The sequence below is a fragment of the Triticum dicoccoides genome, chromosome 2B (assembly GCF_002162155.2).
Source record: "Triticum dicoccoides isolate Atlit2015 ecotype Zavitan chromosome 2B, WEW_v2.0, whole genome shotgun sequence".
Classification (NCBI taxonomy): Eukaryota; Viridiplantae; Streptophyta; class Magnoliopsida; order Poales; family Poaceae; genus Triticum; species Triticum dicoccoides.
In genome coordinates, this window is record NC_041383.1 from 534516488 (window position 1) to 534522255 (window position 5768).

Below are 5768 nucleotides of genomic sequence, written 5' to 3' on the forward strand. Positions count from 1 at the left end.
GCACTCATGTCCAAAGGGAATGCATTTCGTGTAGCTGCTCAAGTTTCTTCTCAGCATCTTTTCGGAGGGTCTCTTCCGTGACAAGATTTTCCGCTGAAAGTTTTTCTCGATCCTTGGCAGATTCAAGATTTGTCTCCATGCCAACAAGCTTAGCTTTCAGATCCTCGGCTATGTTGTTGGCGGCATTGAGATCTTGATCCTTGGTGGTGAGCTACATCTGTAGCTCCTCTAGAGTGAGGGATGTTTTCTGTGCTTCGCCCTTGAGGATTTCGATCTCCTTGTTGCTGTTGGCAAGCTCCTCCTTCAGCTTGCCCACCTGGATTCCAAGGTCTACCTTGGCGATAGCAGCGACAGCAACCTCATCAGCAGCCTCCTTAAGTTTGGCAGCACTCTCCAAGGCTTGGGCTTCAATGGATTCCTTGTGTTTGTCCTCCATCGCTTGGGTCCGCTGCTTAAGGAGCATTTCAATTTCATCGTCCTTGCCATGGAGAGTGGTAGTAAGGGCTTGTTCCTGTGCAATAAGATCCTTCTCTTTGACGTTAAGCAGTACCACGCGCTCCATCAACTTGCTGTTGCGGGTTGCCACCACTTCTCTGGCGGCAGCAAGTTTCTCCACCTGCCTGATGAGGTCGCGGGCCCGCTCGTTGCACCAAGTGCGCAGCTCATTCGCCTTCTCTTTCAGCTTCTGGTCGACCAAATCGGCAGCCTTGCGCTCTTCTTGGGCCCTACTCCACTTGGGGTTGTATCTTTCTTGAACGCCTTTGAACCCGGTGGCCATGATCTCCAAGAAGGCGAGGTCCTCGGTGCTATCAGTAGCATCGGTGGCCTCAGTAATCCTCTGGGAAAGGTGGAGCAAGATTCGAGTGATTTATTCATCAAAGCTTGGTCCTATAATACCATATGCACTTGGGGTTGATGAATTGGGGGATCTAGACTCGTGCTGAAGAGTGGTCAGCGCCAAGCTACTTGATTGGGCCTGCAAGGTTGCCGGAACTGATTGGTTGTTAGGTGTTGGCATTGATGAGCGCCTCTTCCACATCCATCCTAGCCAGAATAGACGTGTTACTGGGGATCTTTTCATGTTCTCCTGGGACTTCCCTCATCTCCTCGGCAACTTGCGCGAGGTTCTCTTTGGCAAAGATTTTGGTGGCTTCGTCAGCAGCGGCCCTTCTGATGTCAGCCAACTCGACAAGGATCTCACCCTCTTCAGGAGAAGTTGGGACTATTGATCGAATCAAAAGAAAAAGAAAAAGCAAAGCAAGGCTCAAGTTATGAGTCAAGTTCAAGAAAACAAAATGTTTTGTGGGAAGTGTATAAAGACAAGAGGATTACATGGTGGAACTTGTTGAGGAAGGACATCTCCTTCCCCGACAACTTGGGTTGTCGGCACACGGTCATCGACGACATCGCTTGTCGGGATGACCTCCGTGTGGGAGGGTTCCCCGGTGAAGGTCCTTGTCAGAGACACATTCTTCGAAGCAATGGTTGATGGGGAGGCCACAATAGGATCTGCATCCTGGCGCTCTTCTTCTGGGTAGGCCTCCTCTGTATCCTAATCAAGATCATAGGAAACGATCTCAGTGCTGGTACCAGCAGGCGAAGTATGCACTGTGCTCTCGCGCAGGGGGTTGGGCTGGGGGTTGGTGGCAATGGTCTCAATTGTCGTAATCCTCTGGCCAGCGCTTGTCATGGGATCTTGCTCTATTGCAAACTTGGCTCGCTTCGTCGGTGCACAAGCGGCTTTGGTCCCTGTCAAGATAAGAAGAATCAAGTCAAGATAGGAATCAATAAAATCAAGACTTGGTGAAACAAAAACTCTACTTACTCCTCTTCCTTAGATTCAAGGATGGCGGAGAAATCATGTCCTGCCAGCGAAGGCGTCTCTCTGGCCTTCTTGAGCGCCGGGGAGATGGCCTTGCCAGCTGGGAAGACCCAGCTTCCTTGGCGGTCCTTGGCTGGGAAGATGAGACCTGGCCTTGTGGATGCTAAGCAGGTTGCCAACGCACTTCTTCTTGGTGGCCGATCTTCGTGGTTGTTTTCTTCGCTGCCAGACAAGTCCTTGGCAAAGTGGCGAGCACTAGTCCTTGGTCAGCCACCTTCCAGAGGTGACACTTCTTTGGCGGGCCTCAAGGAGCTTCTTCTTCTTCGGCTCCTCCGACTACCTCAGCCCCGATAGGCTTGTCATCGGCAACCTCGGCTCCGGCAGGCTCGTCCCCGGTAACCTCGTCCCTGGCAAGCTCGTCCACGGCAACTTCGACTTCCACTGGATCATCCTCGGCAGATTCCTCTTGTTGCTCCTCGTTGGGGCTCTCTTCATCGTCACTCTCGGCTACTGCGGCATCAGAACCGCTGGCAGCCCTAATTCTCGCAGCCTTTCCTGACTTACTGGTGACATACGCCACCTCCTCTTCCTCGATGGTCCGGATGAGATCCGTCTATTTCTGGGTGGCCACCTCCGTCAAGTTGGAAGCCCAGTCCATCTCATCTTCCAAAGAGGGCAACCTACAGTCTTTCTTGACACCTTTGGCATTGAAATCCGGCATCGCTGCCAAAATGGAGCTCCTGGCAGAATTGATGTGCAGCGGGACGATCCGCTCCGGCAAATGAAATGTGCTAGTCCTTCGAAACAGCTGCACACAGAGAGACCTATGCTCTAGGACTGTCAAATTGCTGCCGAGCCCGGGGTATAGCCGCATTATGTCAGCAGCCCCTTGGTAATCCCAAGTAGGCTTCTTCCTCTTCTGCAGCGGTGCGATGCATCGTCGGAGGACGTCATCGCCAACCATCTCTCTATGGTCAGCTTGGCAGCCTTAAGGCGGAAAAAAATTCTATGAGATCAGGTCTCACGGATTAGCAGGTGAGACCCATCCCGATGAATGACTCGTGGCATTCACAAATCACAAAGCATCCACCCCACCCTCACCTGAAATCAGGGGGGGAGAGATTGGATGCTTTGTGATTTGTGAATGCCACATGTCATCCATCAGGACGGGTCTCACCTGATTTATATGATCAGGACGGGCGATTCTGTTTAGTGCCGGGCAAAGATTCTCTTCAGTGGGGCCAAAATTGCCCCCATTATCGCCGCATTGAACTCTCAAGGTACGCGGCTCTACTTGTGATCGGCGTTGATATTTCCCTAAAGATGAGAGGATGATGCAGTGCAGTAGATATAAGTATTTTCCTCAGTTAACAAACCAAGGTTATCAATCCAATAGAAGAACCAAGCAACATTATGTAAACAACACCTACACAGAAACAACAAATCCTCACAACCCGACGCTACAAGGGGTTGTCAATCCCTCCAGGTTACGTGCAAGATTAAATTGTATGGTATTTGATAAATAGATAGATTGACAGGTGCAAATAAAATAAAAGTAAATAAATTACAGCAAAGTATTTTTATATTTTTGATATAATAGATCTGAAAATAATATGATAGAAATAGACCCGGGGCCATAGTTTTCACTAGAGGCTTCTCTCTTGAAGATAACATACGGTGGGTAACAAATTAATGTTGGGCAATTGATAGACAATCAAATAGTTATGATGATATCCAAGGCAATGATCATGCGTATAGGCATCACATCCAAGATTAGTAGACTGACTCTTGCATGCATATACTACTATTACTCCAGACATCGACCGCTATCCAGCATGCATCTAGTGTATTAAGTCGATAAAGAACAAAGTGATACTTTGAGCAAGATGACATGATGTAGACAAGATAAACTCATGTATGAATAAACCCCATCTTTTTATCCTTAATAGCAACGATACATGTGTGTCATGTCTCTTTCTGTCACTGAGATTGAGCACCGCAAGATCGAACCCATCACAAAACACCTCTTTCCATGGCAAAAAAAATCAATCTAGTTGGCCAAACTAAACCAATAAATCAGAGAAGAAATATGAGGCCACAAAAATCATGCATAAAAGAGTTCAGAGAAAACTCAAATAATATTCATGGATAGATCTGATCATAAACTCACAATTCATTGAATCCCAACAAACACACCACAAAAAGTCATTACATCAAATAGATCTCCAAGAATATCGAGGAGAACATTTTATTGAAGATCAAAGAGAGAGAAGAAGCCATCTAGCTACTAGCTATGGACTCATAGGTCTGTGGTAAACTACTCTCGGTGGTACATCTCAATCAACCTTTCATTGACTTATAGTTCCACATGAGTTGGCCCTGTCCTCGTTGGATCACTCCTGAGCTCTTTTAGTAAACTCTTCAGATGCTTTATTTCTTTCCGAACACTGCCGAAGGTATCCCTACTCCATGTACTCAATCCCTTAGATAAGTTGTCTAATTTTTGGCGCATCTCTTCTACGGATAAACACGGTTGTCCTGAGCACCAGCCGGTTGTGAGCTGGTCTTTGAACCCTTCATGCGGTTCCCACATCAGTTCGTACTTGAAAGGTCATTGTATATGCACCTCATCCGCACCTCGAAAATCAATTAACAAGGGCGAGTGGTCTGAAGTAGACCATGTAAGGTGTGAAATAGATGCTGAAGGGAACTTGGCCATCCATGCAGCGTGAACCAATGCTCTGTCTAGTCTGCATCTTGTATAGCTTCCCCCTGAAACTTTCTTCTCAAACGTCCAAATCTCCCTTGAAGCCCAAGTCTAGCAACATGCAAATATCTATGGTGTCTCGAAAAGCCTGTATTTGGGCGTTACTGCGTTGCCCCCCCCCCCCCTTCATGCTCTTCCGGACGTAACACTTCCTTGAAATTGCCCATACACAGCCATGGGAGTGTACTCAAAGTGCTAATGTTTTTCAATACTGTCCAAGTATGATGCCTCAAGTGCGTTTGTGCCTCACCATAAACACATGTTAACCTCCATTTGTCATTGTTACTTTCCTCCACTGAAACATCAAGATGATAACAAGAGTAACCAAGAATCTCTACTTTTATTGAATTATTCCAAAAAAGACAGATACCACCACTTCGACCTTGACTACTAACAGCATATGAATTATCAAAACCCAAAGTACCTGCCAATGCTTCAACCCTAGACCCATCTATCTGTGTTTCAACTATGCATAGTAGGGTAGGGACAAATTTCTTCGCGAAGTCACGAAGCTATCGAACTGTCGTGGCTTTGCCCGCACTGCAACAGTTCCAGCAGAAGGCACTCATTGGCCTCAGCGCGCCCGTCGTTCAGGCCCGCCAACTTTAGGTCTCCTTTTTCTTGCACTCTGTTTTTTGCCGGGATGTTCTTCTCTGCTTCCACTATGTAACGCCCCGGATCCGATGCGCCAGGTGTCTTCCAGCTATTCGCCGTCGTTGTCATGTCATTTGCTTGCGTGTTGCATTTTGCCATGTCATCATCTGCATTTCATATGTATGTTTTTCAAAACTTGCATCCGTTCGGGTCCTCCCAGTTCTCTCCGTTGTCCGTTCCGAGCCCAGACACACCCGCCCGCGCCCACGGCATGTCTGAAATATTATTATATAAGTGGCCGAAAAATGTTCTCGGAATGGGGTGATACTTGGCGTGTGGTCTTATTATAGTGTAGACAGAGCACCTGTCAAGTTTCGTCGCATTCGGAGCTCGTTTGATAGCCCTACCATTAAACTTATAGCGGTACCGTTGCCGGTACCTTCGTCGGACGTTTTCGGTATCCGGAAACAGTTGCTGGGCTGCATTTCTCCCCTCTTCTCTCAGCCCAACCCTCTCTTCACAGCCCACTAGGCCCAACTACTACCCCCCCCCCCTCCACTCCGGACCGTCCGATGGCGATCGAAC